This window comes from Ovis aries, chromosome 5 (assembly GCF_016772045.2).
Source record: "Ovis aries strain OAR_USU_Benz2616 breed Rambouillet chromosome 5, ARS-UI_Ramb_v3.0, whole genome shotgun sequence".
NCBI classification, from domain to species: domain Eukaryota; kingdom Metazoa; phylum Chordata; class Mammalia; order Artiodactyla; family Bovidae; genus Ovis; species Ovis aries.
The window spans coordinates 24,449,212-24,467,254 of record NC_056058.1 but is presented as its reverse complement, the minus strand read 5'-3'; the positions used below and the strand labels follow the sequence as shown (position 1 = coordinate 24,467,254).

The following is an 18,043-nucleotide window of genomic DNA, read 5'->3' as shown; positions in this document are numbered from 1 at the left end:
AATTTATGTCTCCCCAAATACGCAGATAGGGAAAAGCCTTTTCATCCTTATCGCTTTCCGTCTTTGGGTCTCCTGGGGTCTCCCTGGAGAGTCGGCAGAGGGAGCCATTCCCCAAGAAATCTCCGCCCGGGAAGTCTTAGTTGGCCTGGAGGGATTTTGCTGCTGGCCCGTGGAGTTGTCTCTCCGCTCCGCCTCCGTAGGACTCCCTCACCCCACGCCCCACCTCTCCAACCACTTTGTTGCTGCAGCGCACACTTTTGTACTGCGAGGTCACTCCTCCCTTCTCTGTCCCGCGGTTGCGCTCGCTCCCTGGCACCGCTGGGGACGTGCCATCCACTCCTGCTGGTTGCTCGGGTGCTGTCCCCACTCCCCCCAGTCTTCACAGGGGCTCCAGAACACCTATGGGGACTTTGACACTGGGGCCCTGAGAGTGAATTGAGACTCAGACGGGCACTCTCTCCGCTACTCCTTGGTAAATCCCACGAGGTAACCCCAAGGTGTGCCAGTTTAGTAGCCAGACTATTGGCGGAGTCTCTCCGGGCGGTGGAAGCCGCTCAGGACAGGGACAGCCCGTGATCGGGGCACAGGAACTGGGCCGGGAGGATCCTGCAGGTCACACTAGGGACTGCCCGCCGCGCCCAGCGACCCCCGCCCCCGCGCCCGCCCCCCAGTCGTCTCTGTCCCGGCGGCAGCAGCTGCAGCAGCGGCAACTGCTCGCATCCAGCGCCGGGCTCGGGTTACTCCCCTCCTCCTTCAGCATCTCGGGCCAGACGGAGAAAACCCGACTCAAGTTTGCAGCGAGTACTTTCTCGGTGCGCGAAACCGGGGGTCCGGAAACTCACGGAGACCCGTCTTCTTTCCCGAGCCTCTAAGCCTGAACCAAGGCTCCGAAGTATCGCTCTTTTGGGGACTCTGCTCGGAACCGAACTGCGCCTTTTGGAACAGATTCTGTTTCTCCACTGGCGCTGCGTGAAAACCCGGGGGAAAGTGTTGCGCTGTGAATCTCAGGATCTCGGGTAAGAGTTGGGCAAACTCCCTTCTGGCAGCCTCTGGACCTTGGCCGGAATGGGGGGCAGACTTTCCTTAGCCAGGATACCCCGGGTGCCCCGTGAGGTGGGGCGAGATGGGCTCGGTCTGGCTTGTTTACTGGTTTCAAGGGTTTATTGTTAGTGTTTGGATTTGGTCTTGTACTGGGAGCTGGGTAGAACTTCTTGGAGTATTTTTCGTGAGATGCCCCATCTTGCTCTGCATAATTTCTGCCCTTGTGTTTCCTTGTTTGTGTTGATTCTCTGTTGACCAGTGTCGTAGATGTGTGTAGGCAGATTTGGGGAGACTGGGAATGAAACAGTTTTGGCGGGGTCCTTGCTGTCTGGTCCACTTTGCTTCTCCTCTGGGATCTTGTTTTCTAAACTTCTCTTTCTCCAGGACTTGTTATTCAGATTGTGCGGTCAGACTGGGATGTTCCCTCCTCCTGTGTTCTCACGGTCTCTTAGGGGGCATCAGGATCACAGGCTGGGTGACTGGAGGCGTCTGTTACCTGTTTGAATACCTGGTACCTCAGGGGATGTTGGGAAGGGCGGTTCTTCCAGCCCTGTGTGAAAGTATTAGTCGCTCAGTCGTGTCCGACTCTTTTGCCACTCCATGGACGGTAGCCCGCCAGGCTCCTCTGTCTATGGGGTTCTGCAGACAAGAATACCGGAGTGGGATGCCATTTCCTCCTCCAGTATAGTTACCATGGAAAGATCTGTCTCCTGTTGGTCTTTTTAATTCCTTGGATCTAGGACTTTTAGTCCTGGTTTACGAAAGTATTTTGTCTTTCTTTCTGGAAATGAGTGATACCACTGCGTAAATGAAATGTAGTGACATCTTTGATACTTCTTTAGAAAATATCCCCACAGGAGAATCCAAATTCTTCAGGGAGAGTTAAAGTTCGAGATTTTATTATTCCTAAACTGGGCTTTCCTGGCCTTTCTCCTTTATATTCTGAGCCTCACGTTGTGTATGGTCTTCACTGTATGTGATGTTTCACTTCTTATGGATGAAAAGACTAGGACCAGATCATTTTTCTGAAGAGGTCAGCTTGCAGGGTACTTTTTGCTGTTCTACTCTGAGGTCATAGTGTTCAACAGAGGGGATGCTCTGGGACCAGGGGACCTGGGGGAAACTGCTAACTCTGCCACTATCCGGTTGTATGATTTGGGGTATTACTTAATCTTTCTCTCCTCAGCTGCAAAGTCAGAAAAATAACAATGCTATACCAGAGGGTAGTTCAAAGGATTAAATAAGTTAACATGTGTGTGGAATGCTAACATGCCTGGCTATAGTAAGCACATATTAGCTGTTATTAGCATCATCATCATTATTATTCTAACAGCGTTAACTCGTATTGTGATGATATAGTTTTTGTTAGTTATCAGTGTTAGCCATTCTTTCTGTTTGGATGAGCTTTGAAAACTGTGCTCAGGTAGGCTTCATTCCCACCTAGAATGTGATGCATTGTCAAACTTTGCTCCGACATGGTCTTTGTATTGCTTCCTGCTGGGGCTTGTTTAGAGGAAAGGTGCAAATTGCAGGGCTGGGATTGGTAGAGGACGGGTCATGGTCAAGTGTCAAAAGGTGCTTGGGACAGGTTAGCAGGTGGGAAGTCTACACTCAGTTTACAACCTGTAAACTATAGTGCCTTAGAAACTTGTTGCATTACTATGTCTCCTTAAACCTGTTTTTTTAAGAGTTCAAATCACTTGTTCAAGAAATATTTATCAAGCATCTATTACAGTCCAAGCACTGTTCTAGGTTCTATATTATTTAAATTTGTGTGCTTCATTTTAGAAATGGAAATGCAGAAGTATTTGCTTTATGCCTACCCCCTCCCCCCCCACAGGTTTAGAACTTCATGTGGCATTATTGCTCTATAAATTAAGTCCCCAACACTTTTTAGCTCTGATGATTTCAATACCTGTTAAAATGAAGAGCCTGATCGCTGCGGGATTGAACAAAATATGCAGTATAATCTCTAGCAGGGCGCTTTTCCCATCAGCTTCATCATGTGTGGGGAGGTAGGGAAAGAACTGTGTCATCTCTGGTGTTCCTTTGGCTCTAACATCCTTAAATTAGCTGCCTTAGTTCATTGGTTGATTCATTGGTTCATTGATGGTTGTTTTTTGAATATCCTTTTTTTTTTTTTAACATTTGCTTTAGTTTCATAAGTTGTGTCACTTCATTCCATGTCAGTCAAAGTGAATAATGACACTGCTAATAAAAAAAGAAAAGCATTTGACTCTGCTTGTATTTCATCAGCTATTCTCAGATGTATATCAAAAACATAGAGGAGGACTTGTTAAAAGTATGAGGTGGATCTGTGAGAAACTGCTAAAATTTGACTATTTTTCACCCCGGTAAAATTGTGATTTCATGTATTTCTACCGAATATAAATCCTTGCTCCCTCCACTTGGATTCAGGTGCACGAAGTCCTGGGTGAGATGTGAAAAGTCTGCAGTTTTACAAGCTCCCCAGATGGTTCTAATGCTAACCCAAGTTTGCACGTGCTCATTTAGCAAACACGGATTTACTTTCCTCATGATTGTTTAATAGCGTATTTGTAAAATACACATCTGATTGTGTCATTCCCATATTTAATAATCTTTGGCAGCTCCTCAGATGGTGTCGTCAGTGTCACCTGGGTACTTATTGAAAAATGCAGATTCTAGAGCTTCACCCCACACATAAGGGCCAGAAATCTGCATTTGAGCAGATCCCCAAATGAATCTGGTAGAGGTGACCTCACATCACATTTGGAGAAATACTGACTTATGGCATAAAGCCTAACCTCTTAATACCATACATAAGACCAACTTTGCATCATCTTCTTAGGGTTACTTCTCTGCTACCCTGTTCTTCAGCCTTTCAGCCCCATTGATGATCTTGTTACTATTTCTTAAAGAATGCATTGCCTCATTCACTCCTCGCTGACATGGCTGTGTATGCTTTCCCCTCTGCAGAAAATGTCTTTGCTCCTCTTTTTGGTCTAACTAGCTTCTTACTACCTACTCATCCTTCAAGAAGCAGTTTAATTAAGATGTTTCCTGTGAAGCTTTTCCTAGTTATTTTACATAAACAGTGGTATCTCATGTGATTCATATTCTGCTTTGTGGATAATTTTAATATAGCATCTCTCCTGCTGTGTCAACTCTGTTACCTGAATTATTTTCCAACTGATTGGTGAGTTTATCATTCCTTATTCTGAGCCTCTATCCAAATGACGGGCACATGGTAATTACCTAAAAAATACCTAAAGAATGTGGAGGAAGAATGAATGAATGAACGCATTTAACTTTTTATTGACACACCAAGTGTTTGGGTTAGTCACTAAGTACATACTTAGGACTGTGGACAAGCCATTCAAGAATTTACAATTTGGCTAGACAGAGTCTACAAAGGTAATAACATAGAGTGGAAAAAGGACAAGATAGAATATCCTAAGAAGACTTATGAAACACCAGATGCCCCTGAACTAATGTTGTAAGTTCAAAACTATATTCGTATTATGATTCAAGAGCTGAATTTATCATACTTCTGGGATAGTTTTGGTTGTGAATGTCAGGGCACTGTAGTGGTTTACCCTGTGCTTTTTAATTTATAGAACACCTTTCCATTTGTTTTTATATTTGATCAGAAACAGGGTGACTCATTCAATATTGTTTTTCCTACCTAAGTAGAGTAGGATGCAGTCCTAAAAACAGGTTCAAAGGTTGTACAAAATCTTACATGTTATAGGGGATGCTGGGCCTAGAGAGAAAAGCAGATTATAAATTTTTAATTACATCTTGCCACTTTAGTTCAGTTCAGTCTCTCAGTCGTGTCTGACTCTTTGCGACCCCATGAATCACAGCACGCCAGGCCTCCCTGTCCATCACCAACTCCCGGAGTTCACTCAGACTCACGTCCATCGAGTCAGTGATGCCATCCAGCCATGTCATCCTCGGTCATCCCCTTCTCCTCCTGCCTCCAATCCCTCCCAGCATCAGAGTCTTTTCCAATAGTCAAAGACACACTATTCAGTGTTTTCTTCTTTTTCTTTATTAAGTGCTCTATAATTTTGATATTTCCTCCTGTTTGAGTCCCAGTTAACTTGTTCAAATTAAATAAGTATCTGATTCAGACTAAAGATTTGCCATTTGGGGCATGCCTAATAATTTCCATCTTCATTTCACATATTAAGTTTATGAGACAGAGTCTTCTTATAATTATGATTATGCTTTTAATTTTTTTATTTCCCACCCATTGTTTTGTAATAATGGAAATATGTAATACTATTTTAACAAATGCACAAGTTGCAGGGTAATGACAAAGATGATGATGCTTCAAAAATCGAACTTTTAGCTCATGGGCAGCACCACCATAAAATAAACAACAAAGCAACGTTCATTCATAGGTTGATGTAAGAGATTTCCAGTGACATAGAGCAGGAAGGTAGGAGCATCGATGAATTAAGTACAAATGTCCAGATTGTTTGGATTTCAAGCAAAGCAATATTAAGATCTATCTTGGCTCTCATTTTCTCAAGGATGTGTACCCAGTATTTCATTAAAAATATTAACTTAGCTTTAAGAATTAAAATGAGATTCGCTGCCTTCTGTTGATTAGTCTTTTTCAATTATTTCCAGTATCAACTTTTTCTACCTTAATTTAAGCTCGCATCTGCTGTACTTTTGTAAGTCTCTTAACTGATCTCCTAATCTCTTTATTTACTTACTCATTCATTTATTCCTGCTCTCTGAATTTCCCAAGATTTTATATTTATCTCTGGACTCCCTTTTCTTCCCAATTTAAGATTATTTTTCACTATAATCATTCTCCTTTTCAAAATAGTTTTTGCAGAAGATGAATTTATAGAACTTAAAAAAAGGATTTCTTATACTATCAGGAAAAACTAAGATGCAAACCAGTGTTATTCTCCTTGATACAACTTTATTTGTAAAACTGCAGGTCACCGTGTGGCTTCTATTTGATGACGTATACTTTGTGCCATTAGCCAGTCTGGAAAGTGTGAATGTGATAATATATCCTGTCATTATGGATGTTCATTACTAGTGATTTCCTCTGGTTTCATTTCCAATGATTTATACTCCTAGATAAAGAAACTATGTAAAGCATTTTAACCACTTCAATTTCCTATTCAGAGGGCAATAAATGGTACCATCCCCCTCTTCCCAAGACAGAGAAACACAGTATTTCAGTATAGAAAGCCTCATCTTGATACATACTTGCACAGGATATCAGGGTCTGTTAAAAACATCTTATCTTTGGGACCAAGGAGGCCCCATCTAGAGGGTGACTGAGCACCTTGCCCTTGACATCCTGGCCGAGCTGCATAGACTGGCTTAGTTCTAGAACCTCGCCACAGATGATCATTCCCATGATGAGTCTTTTAAATACCTTCTAGTAAAGGATCATGCTTGTCTTTTAAAAACATATGGCAAATTGAAAATCAAACCCCACAAATTTAGTTTGTTTCACACAGAACAAAATAAAAGTATGAAATCTTTGTTTTGGGTCTAGAGGATTAATTCTACAATCGAGACGAAAACTTTCAATCATCTACTCCCATTGATATTTTGTGAAAGATACTTTTTTCTGTTTTTTGTTTGTTTTTTTTTTTTTGCATAAGGAATCAGTGATAAAATGTGATTTTTGTTCTTTGGGAAAGTAATTAGAGTGAGTTTTATTTTGTCTCCATCAGATGTGTGTTTGGTGTATATAGGACATAGGGATACACACTATGTGTAAGTACCAAGATATTCGCCTTAAAAAAATAGATTACAAAACTGCAGTGATGGTTTAAGGCTGGATGTAGTGAGGGCCTGGTGTGCAGTTCTGAGAACTGCTCTTGAGGGCTCATCCTAGAGAGAGGGCTGTATCCTGACAGTGTGTCGCTTTGAAGGAGAGAGGACTTGAGTGAATGAAGCATTTTAGACAGGGAAGTGTAAACACGTGGCCTCAGGAATTTGTAAGACACCTTTAAGCAATAGTGACTAAACCATTCCATAGGAGTAATGAGTTAACATTTGAGAACTGTTTTATGACAACCACGTCTGGGACTATAGGACTAGATTCTACCTGCTCCCACAGAACTTATGTGCATTAAAGGGGCCCATCATATTATACTGCAATTATTTTATTATATAAACCCAATGTGGTTTGGGGCACCCAATTGAGAGTCAAGTACAAATTGAGCCCCTGTTCCATGAGAAGGTATTACATGAGAAAACTGTTCTTTAGCCATTGTAGAGCTTCTTCGGGGGTGTGGATGGACACAGGACTTAAGTTTCTTCTAACATCATCTAGATCTGAATTCATATTTTCCTTTAAGAAGTTTAATTTAGAGATGACCTTACCACACCACTCTACTGTCTTTTTAGCATGAGGTCATCAGCCCAACCATGGATATCACTTCATATCTACTTCATTTAGCACAATATCACCGAACATTCAACTCTAAGTGGCTGACTTTTAAGGCTGAAAACTATGGAGGAAATTCCCGTCTTAAAACTTTGAACTAAATGTGCAACATGCTCGTTTGCTGCCATCTGTTCGTCCCCCCACTGGAGCTTTCTCACTGTTCCTCCTTTGCTGAAGGTGCAGCCTCTGCCAGGTTGCGTCAGCACCTCCTCTTATTCTCCCCGTATCTCCCTCTTCTTCCTCATTGCTCTTCCTACCCCCAACTTCCTATTATCTTCTCAACAGTCATTATTAATTAGTTTTTAACTTTCCTGTCTCATTCCCCACATTACTTGGTGCCCACATTTTTCTCATCTCTCTCCTCCCAGTCATTTCCCCTCACATGAAGACTGGATCACCAGAGTGTGAAGTACATGCCCTTTCAATATCCTCTCATCTCCTGTGTTCCTTGAATAGATAGGTGTGCAAAATCAGGCCATCAGCGGGGTGAGAAATGCTTGAGGACTCTGCTTTCAAACTTTAGGAGCCTAAGAGTCACTGGCAGATACTGGCTGACCTCTAATTTTGATTTAGTAGGTGTGCAGTGGAGCCCAGGGCTGGGTATTTTTAGTATTGTGTTAGTCCCCAATGGCTCAGTGGTAAAGAATCCGCCTGCAGTGCGGAAGATGCAGGAGATGCGAGTTCGATCCCTGGGTCAGTAAGGAGGAGGAAATGGCAACCCACTCCAGTATTCTTGCCTGGAGAATCCCATGGACAGAGGAACCTGGCAGACTACAGTCCATAGGGTTGCAAAGAGTCAGGCATGACTGAGCACACACTGGCAGGCAGGCGTGCCGTGGGGCCCAGGGCTGTGTATTTTTCAGTATACGTGCTACAGAAGTGGGCACTGGGGATGGGTGTTTCTGACAGGGTCTTCTGACACAGGTGGTCTGTGGGTACACTAGCAATCCTTGTTAGGGCTGTTATTGCTCCAAAGGCACAAATATTCTTTCCCTTTCTTTTCTCTTCATGTCTAATATTTAGTGGCTTGGTCAGAGGGGGTCGGAGAGAATAGCTGGTCTGTGAGAACCCGTGCCTCTCTGTCTCTGCTTGGAGGGACAATGACTGTAACACAACGCTGTTCATGTGACAGCCGGAGAAAGGAGCCCATTGTTCACGGCTTGGCTGATGCTCCATTCCTCTCTGGCCAGCCATCCAACTGAGCTTGGTAGCCCCAAGGAAACAGACACACTTGAATCAGAGAGACAAAGAAAGGAGGTCAAGGCCTTCCACAGTTAAACTACTTGCAGCAATGTGTCAGACGTAGGATTTGGGAAAGGAGAAAGTAATTTTGCGGAAGCATCATTAATCTGCTGGTTTGGGGGTATGAGACATAGCATTAAGATCATCTCGGGTGGCGCAGTGGTAAAGAATTTGCCTGCCAATGCAGGAGACACAGGAGATGCAGTTTTGATCCCTGCATCAGGAAGACCCCTTGGAGAAGGAACTGGCGACCCACTCTAGTATTCTTGCCTGGGAAATCCCATGGACAGAGGAGCCCGGTGAGCTACAGTCCATGGTGTCACAAAGAGTCTGACATGACTGAGCAACTGGGCACATATGACATGGCATTAAAGGGACACAAGTCTGTTAGAACCCCAGCTGATATCTGGCCAAAGAAGAGTTGTTTCCTGCTATACCCATTGACTTCTCCTATGGAAAGATTTTATTATTGATTTTAAAAATGTGAGATGTTCCTCACATCTCACATGATATGAGGATATCATATAGACAAAGGTACATTTCTGGGCCTCTTTTCCCCAGCTTCATCAAAGACAAGAATCTGCTACTGCTGCTAAGTCACTTCAGTCATGTCCAACTCTGTGCGACCCCATAAACAGCAGCCCACCAGGCTCCCCATCCCTGGGATTCTCCAGGCAAGAACACTGGAGTGGGTTGCCATTTCCTTCTCCAATGCATGAAAGTGAAAAGTGAAAGTGAAGTCACTCCGCTCTTAGCGACCCCATGGACTGCAGCCCACCAGGCTCCTCTGTCCATGGAATTTTCCAGGCAAGGGTACTGGAGTGGGGTGCCATTGCCTTCTCCACAAGAATCTGATCTGACCTACATAAGGCCTCTGATCTCAGAGAATGATTCTTTATTCTGTGGTATAATCACCATGTGAATGTCTTAAAATTTTCCCTCCAAATCTAGATTCAGATGTTAGTTTAGAAGCTGAGAATCTTGTGAGAGTCAAATACTGTTAAATGCATTAGAAAATTATTGATATGTTAGGACAGTTATGAGGTTGGGGGACTCCCCAGATGTTAGGTAGATACCATTTCTCACCCCCAACTTCCAGACTGGATTCTAGCGCTGAAGGGAAAGGGTTGTAAACTTCCTGTAAAAATCTAATCCAGAGCCCGACAATTGGCTACATTCTTTGCATCAGAAAAAGATTCAAATTCAAGGTCAGAGCCTCAGGAAAGGTCATGGACTTTTCACATAGGATTGTTCTTTTAGCCTGATTTATGAAAAAGTGTGGCATTCATTCAGCCTTTGCCTCTGGCTTTCTTTTAAAGGGAAACTCTGTCCCTTGTTCCTGTGGATATTTGTAGGTGGCTATTTTTTTTTGCCCCAGTTAGGCAAAGAGTACAGCCTTGAGTGAGGTCAAATGGCAGAAGCCTTTCCTGGATGTGATGGGTTGTGGAGAGCCCATTTACACAGTGCTCAGGCAACTGCTGCTCAGTGGCTGTAGGAATCCTTTTGTGTCTGAGATAAGAGGTTTTCTGACTGGGAATATCAGGCTAAAGGAGGCTGGTACCCAGGAGAAAGCAATACATGACTTGCTTGAGGTCACTTAGAGCTTCTTGTAATAGAGTCCATCACGGCACCTTGATTACAGACTATCATTCTGAGTCCATTAAAGGAGGAGAAGCAAGCGGATTGCAGAGAGGCAAGTGGTTTATTTATTCATGTTTCCACTCCCCCACCCCCTTGCAGTTTGTTTATCCTTTACTAAGTGGGTATTTGGTTTTTACCAAGGATAGAGATGCCTTTGAAGTGGAGAAGGGGAAGAGGAGACTGTTCTTTGCAGGTGGCAGAAGAATTGTATTCAGCACGCTCCTGATTAGTTAATTAATTCTCAATGCGTTGTCATTAGGCCTGTTAATTTGGCTCCATTCCTGTGATTTAGAGAGGCTCGCCCCTCGGTACTGTGAGGGATGCGTACTGTGCTCTGCTTGAGGTTCTTTGTGGATGCTGCTGCTTGTGCTGAAAAAATACAGCAGTGATGGGTTGTCACATTATTGTACTCATGTCCCAAGGAGCACATTTAATGCTAAATGCACTTTTTAGGCACAGGGTGCTTGCTGGCACTTATTTTTGTGTTAGGATTAAAGCTCTGGCCAAGGAGGGCTTCTGAAATGCTCGTATTGTTCTGTTTAATGTTATTCAGTCACTAAGTCGTGTCTGACTCTTTGCAACCCCGTGAACTGCAGCACGCTCGGCTTCCCTGTCCTTCACTATCTCTTGGAGTTAGAGCAAACTCACTTCTGGTGTCATACCTTTTTGCCTTTTCATACTCTTGATGGGGTTCTCAAGGCAAGAATACTGAAGTGGTTTGCCATTCCCTTCTCCAGTGGACCCTGTTTTATCAGAACACTCCATCATGACCCATGCAGCTTGGGTGGCCCTGCGTGGCATGGCTCATAGCTTCACTGAGTTACACAAGGCTGTGATCCATGTGAGCATTTGGGTTAGCTTTCTGTGGTTGTGTTTTTTGTTCTGGAGGTGTGGGATTCTAGTTCTTGCTTCTTCTGTCTGCCATCCGATGCATAAAGATAAGAGACTTTTGCAAGCTTCCTAATGGAAGACATTGGCCATGGGGAAAACTGGGACTTGCTTTAGTGGGCACGGCCATGCTCATATGAAAAGTGAGTGTTAGTCACTCAGTTGTATCTGACTCTTTGTGACCATGGAGCCCACCAGTCTCCTCTATCCGTGGAATTCTTCAGACAAGAATATTGGAGTGCATTGCCATTCTCTTCTGGAGATCTTCCTGACCCAGGGATTGAACCTAGGTCTCCAGCATTGCAGGCAGATTCTTTACCCTCTGAGCCACCTGGAAAGCCCCATGGGGGCAGGGTAAATGGATGTGTTCAGCTGATGAAAATGTATTGAGCTATTTAATTTTGATTTGTATACATTTCTGATATATATTTTATACTTCAGTAAAAGTTTGAAAAACTTTTACAGCATCATGTTTAATACAGAATTACAGCTGTAACAGTGATGGAAAACAATAAATCCAGAATCCCAACTGTCACAAAATTTGGGTCTTGGAGGGGCTAAGGAGGCCTGAAGCTTTAAACATCCTTTAATTTGTCCTTACTTCCATAGCCAGAAGAGCTGTGTGTCAGAAAGCAACAGAACAGCACCATCATAGTTGATTGTTGTACTTTTCCAGGCAGCAAATCCAGTGCCTAAGAGGTCAGCAGCATCAGCAGAGCCCCACTCTTCAAATCTAAAACAAAATCACCCCTCCAAGTTGATCAGCTAGCAAACCTTCCCATTCCTGCTTTCCACTCTTCTCCTGTTCATTGTAATCTGTCAGGAGAAATCAGAGAGCAACTCTGGGGGATGGATGTTTTCCCTAATCTTCAGATGATATCTCTCCCAAAGTCTAATATTGAAATGCTTTCATTTATTTCTTTTATTTTTCTAACTGGGACCTAGTAAGATGTTGGCTCACCCCTCTCACTTTTTTCAGCCATCACTTCCTGAGCTGCAGTGAGCTCCAGGAGCAATACCTGTGATGGTGGAATGGCCCTATGAGCAAAATGATGTTTCCAGAGCAAAATGATGTTTCCAGCATGTGGGTGGCCTGCGGTCCTTTTTCTGTGTAGAAGACATTGTTCACCATAAATGTGGATTGTTCCATGTACCTATGGGAACATCCTAACTTGCTGTTACCACATACAACTGATAGACTCAGATGGAAAAAATAGGTTTTTTTTTTGTTGTTGTTCCTGAAGGAGGTTTTGGAATTGTTGACTTTGAAATGGTTTTGGCACATCTGTGAGAGGTTTGAGTATCCATTCTATACACTTCCTTTGGGCATGGGGCTTAAAGGTTCACTGTTGATTTTACACGAACACGTGATTAAAGTCATGAACGAGGAGACAAGACATTGATGGTCAGGGTCTACTCCTGACTGACCTTGTCATTTACTGTATGAAATGTGATAACCCTGGTGAGGGTCTGATCTCCAGCCCAAACCCTTGTGACCTTGGCAGGCTACTTATCTTCTCTCAGCCTCTTTTCAACAGTATATACTTCAAAGGGTGTTATGTAGGTATGTAGTAAGTATATACTAAAGTATATTCTAAAGGAGATCAGTCCTGAGTGTTCTTTGGAAGGACTGATGCTAAAGCTGAAACTCCAGTACTTTGGCCACCTCATGCGAAGAGTTGATCTCCTTTAGTATATACTTCAAAGGGTGTTACGTAGGTATGTAGTAAGCTCTCAATAAATCTTAGTTATTATTTAACACCAAATAATGTTAAAATAGGGAAGAATAATGAAATGTCTAGGAATAAGATTTGCTTATGATTTTATGAGAGAATTATGTATGATTATATTAACTATGTATTATATTAACACTTAAGTATGATTATATTAATTAAATACAGAAGTTAGAAAATATAGCCTATGATATAATATGATATAAAAGATCAGGAATTCAAAATATTGTAGAATACAGCAACAATTTAATTTGCTCATGGACCTGAATTATTTTTTAATGATGATAGTATTTTACTAAGAGAAAAGTTATTTATCTCTACTGCAGAACCAGGGGCTTTCCTGGTGGCTCAGACAGTAGAGAATCTGCCTGCAATGCGTGAGACCCAGGATGGATTCCTGGATCCAGAAGATCCCCTGGAGAAGGACGTGGCAACCCACTGCAGTATCTTGCCCAGAGAATCCCATGGACAGAGGAGCTTGGCGGGCTACAGTCCATGGGGTTGCAAAGAGTTGGATATGACTTAGCAACTAGCTCTTTTAGTCAATGAATTTGTTCTTTTCTAGTAAGATGTGAGCAGACTTAAGAGGGATTTAAACAAAAACATGTGGCAGCATTACTCACGAAAACTAAAAGGTGAAAACAACCCAAATGCCCACCAACTGATGATTGGAGACTGGAAAAACAAAATGTCATATCTCTATACAATGGAATATTCACTTCAGTTCAGTTCAGTCACTCAGTCATGTCCGACTCTTTGCAACCCCATGAACTGTAGCACGCCAGGGCTCCCTGTCTAGCACCAACTCCTGGAGTTCACCCAAACTCATGTCCATTGAGTCGGTGATGCCATTCAGCCATCTCATCCTCTGTCGTCCCCTTCTCCTCCTGCCCCCAATCCCTCCCAGCATCAGAGTCTTTTCCAATGAGTCAACTCTTCGCATGAGGTGGCCAAAGTACTGGAGCTTCAGCTTTAGCATCAGTCCTTCCAAAGAACAGTCAGGACTGATCTCCTTTAGAATTGAGTGGTTGGATCTCCTTGCAATCCAAGAGACTCTCAAGAGTCTTCTCCAACACCACAGTTTAAAAGCATCAGTTCTTCGGTGCTCAGCTTTCTTCACAGTCCAACTCTCACATCCATACATGACCACAGGAAAAACCATAGCCTTGACTAGATGCACCTTTGTTGGCAAAGTAATGTCTCTGCTTTTGAATATGCTATCTAGGTTGGTCATAACTTTCCTTCCAAGGAGTAAGCGTCTTTTAATTTCATGGCTGCAATCACCATCTGCAGTGATTTTGGAGCCTAAAAAAATAAAGTCAGCCACTGTTTCCACTGTTTCCCCATCTATTTCCCATGAAGTGATGGGACCGGATGCCATGATCTTCGTTTTCTGAATGTTGAGCTTTAAGCCAACTTTTTACTCTCCTCTTTCACTTTTATCAAGAGGCTTTTTAGTTCCTCTTCACTTTCTGCCATAAGGGTGGTGTCATCTGCATATCTGAGGTGATTGATATTTCTCCCGGCCATCTTGATTCCAGCTTGTGCTTCTTCCAGCCCAGCGTTTCTCATGATGTACTCTGCATAGAAGTTAAACAAGCAGGGTGACAATATACAGCCTTGATGTACTCCTTTTCCTATTTGGAACCAGTCCAGTTCTAACTGTTGCTTCCTGACCTGCATATAGGTTTCTCAAGAGGCAGGTCAGGTGGTCTGTATTCCCATCTCTTTCAGAATTTTCCACAGTTTATTGTGATCCACACAGTCAAAGGCTTTGGCATAGTCAATAAAGCAGAAATAGATGCTTTTGGGGAACTCTCTTGCTTTTTTGATGATCCAGTGAATGTTGGCAATTTGATCTCTGGTTCTTCTGCCTTTTCTAAAACCAGCTTGAACATCAGGAAGTTCACGGTTCACGTATTGCTGAAGCCTGGCTTGGAGAATTTTGAGCATTACTTTACTAGCATGTGAGGTGAGTGCAATTGTGTGGTAGTTTGAGCATTCTTTGGCATTGCCTTTCTTTGGGATTGGAATGAAAACTGACCTTTTCCAGTCCTGTGACCACTGCTGAGTTTTCCAAATTTGCTGGCGTATTGGGTGCAGCACTTTCACAGCATCATCATTCAGGATTTGAAATAGCTCCACTGGAATTCCATCACCTCTACTAGCTTTGTTCGTAGTGATGCTTTCTAAGGCCCACTTGACTTCACATTCCAGGATGTCTGGTTCTAGGTGAGTGATCACATCATCATGATTATCTTGGTCGTGAAGATCTTTTTTGTACAGTTCTTCTGTGTATTCTTGCCAACTCTTCTTAATATCTTCTGCTTCTGTTAGGTCCATACCATTTCTGTCCTTTATCGAGCCCATCTTTGCATGAAATGTTCCCTTGGTATCTCTAATTTTCTTGAAGAGATCTCTAATCTTTCTCATTCTGTTGTTTTCCTCTATTTCTTTGCACTGATCGCTGAGGAAGGCTTTCTTATCTCTCCTTGCTATTCTTTGGAACTCTGCATTCAGATGATTATATCTTTCCTTTCCTCCTTTGCTTTTTGCTTCTCTTCTTTTCATAGCTATTTTTAAGGCCTCCCGAGACAGCCATTTTGCTTTTTTGCATTTCTTTTCCATGAGGATGGTCTTGATCCCTGACTCCTGTACAGTGTCATGAACCTCCATCCATAGTTCATCAGGCACTCTATCTATCAGATCTAGTCCCTTAAATCTATTTCTCACTTCCACTGTAAAATCATAAGGGATTTGATTTAGGTCATACCTGAATGGTCTAGTGGTTTTCCTACTTTCTTCAATTTAAGTCTGAATTTGGCAATAAGGAGTTCATGGTCTGAGCCACAGTCAGCTCCCGGTCTTGTGTTTGCTGACTGTATAGAGCTTCTCCATCTTTGGCTGCAAAGAATATAATCAATCTGATTTCGGTGTTGACCATCTGGTGATGTCCATGTGCAGAGTCTTCTCTTGTGTTGTTGGAAGAGGGTGTTTGCTATGACCAGTGCATTCTCTTGGCAAAACTCTATTAGCCTTTGCCCTGCTTCATTCCGCATTCCAAGGCCAAATTTGCCTGTTACCCCAGGTGTTTCTTGACTTCCTACTTTTGCATTCCAGTCCCCTATAATGAGAAGGACATCTTTTTTGGGTGTTAGTTCTAAAAGGTCTTGTCGGTCTTCATAGAACCATTCAACTTCAGCTTTCAGCATTACTGGTTGGGGCATAGACTTGGATTACAATGGAATATTATTCATCCCTAAAAAGGAATAAAGTATGATACATGGTAGGATATGGATGAATCTTGAAAACATAATGCTTGTGAAAGAAACCAGGCATGAAAGCTACATGCTGTATGATTTCATTTGTTAAGCACAGGCAAATCCATGGAGCTAAAAAGTGGATTAATGCTTACAAGAGGCTTGTAGATGGGGAATGAACAGTGATTGGGTCATACAGGATTTCTTTTTGGGGTGATGAAATGTTCTGGAAGTGGATGGGGTACTGGTGGTACAGTGTGGTTAAATGATGAATTTTACATCACGTGGATTTTAGTTCAATTATTTCTTTGGCCTTTATTAAAAAGAAATGAGCAAATGTTTTGCCTTTAGATGAGATGTGTCTGTATCAGTCAGTCGATCTCTCTTCATGATGTGTCCGCACAGCCAAGTCTTTGCTGCGTATTGGAGAGGATATTCCACATGTCAAGGCCTGGTACCTGCCCTCAGCACACTGCCAGTCTGGGGACAGGAAAAACAAGGAAGCAGGTGACATGTTCTAAGTGAACCTGCCTTGGAAGAGGGAGAGATCACTGTGGATTTGTTGAGAAGGCTTCTTAGAAGAGATGGGACTTTGAAAGATAAGTGAGCATCCTGTAATGGAGAAGAGGGAGAGAGTAACCCAGCTGATAGAAATTCAGGGCTGGGTGAGAGTGGGTGAGGGCAGGAACAGGGGCAGGCAGAGATGGCCAGAGTGGCGTGTCTGCTAATGGAGATATCAAGAAATAAAATTGCAGGAGGTTGGAGCCAAGTTGGGAAATCTTTGAAAACTACTTAACTTTACTAGACAATGATTATTAAAGAGGGTTATCATTGCTGACAGGAGTAGAAAATGACATAAAAATGGGGAAGACAATAAAGAAACTAATGTAGTAATTTCACTAAATCTAATACAATCTGTTATTTACTTATTTAATAAATATTCATGGACTACCTATTACATTCCATGCAATTCTCTATGCATTACCTGAGATAAGCAAGGTCTCTGCCTTCTTGGACTTAGATTCTAGCTATACATTTCAAATATTGATCACTGTGTCCAATGGACAGCTGCAGTTGAAAAGCTAAGGTGCAGGTTGTGCTATAATGTGGTTTAAAGTGTGGGTTCTAGAACCAGACTACCTGGGTTTGAATTCTGGTCTGCTCCGTGTTTACTAGATGTATAACCATGAGCCAGTTACTCCAGACTTCAGTTTCTTTATCAGTTAAGTAGGGAGAATATTAACTTTCTCAGAGAGCTCTCATGAGGATTAATTGAAATGATAAATGGAAAAGACTTATGACTTATCTGGTATATAGTAAACACTCAGTAAATTTTACTTGATTGTATTGAATTGATTAATTTCTACTCAAGGATTTGTCTAGGTCACTGCCATTTTTAATTCAGTGAGGCTATTGTGGAATCCTGGTGTGTTGTACCTCGGGTCTACACTCTCTTTTATATGCTGTACTATTTTGGATATTGAGCTTGTTGAATCAATAAGCATAGAAACTCTTCCTTCAGAATTCAGGAAAGCAGTAGGGTTCCTCTCTCTGACAAGCTACAGTTCTGATCTTGGCTTGGACAAAAGTTTCCAAATAATGTTCCTTCTGCAAACTGAATCACGAAGTCTTTTTGAACATCTTGGCCTGACAGAGTCTGCCCTTTCAGTATTAGGAGTCTAGTGATAAGGAATGTGGTTGGTGCCTCAGAGCTTATGGTATCATCTCCCTCTGGAGATAGGGGCACACTTTGAGCTTAATTTCTTTATGTTGCCCCGTCACAGGTGCCCTGGCCACCTCAGCTGTCTGTGCCCCTGTGG

At 42.6% G+C, this 18,043-nt stretch overlaps 1 protein-coding gene across 1 annotated transcript in view; it reads left to right on the top strand.

Moving 5' to 3' along the window:
- The first annotated feature begins 287 nt into the window (after positions 1-287).
- MEGF10 (multiple EGF like domains 10) overlaps positions 288-18,043 on the top strand; it is a 184,901-nt gene continuing 167,145 nt past the window's right edge. Inside the window, exon 1 of the mRNA XM_042250276.2 lies at positions 288-1,016. The gene's annotated coding sequence lies outside the window, so the exon portion shown is untranslated. The remainder of the gene's footprint in view (positions 1,017-18,043) is intronic.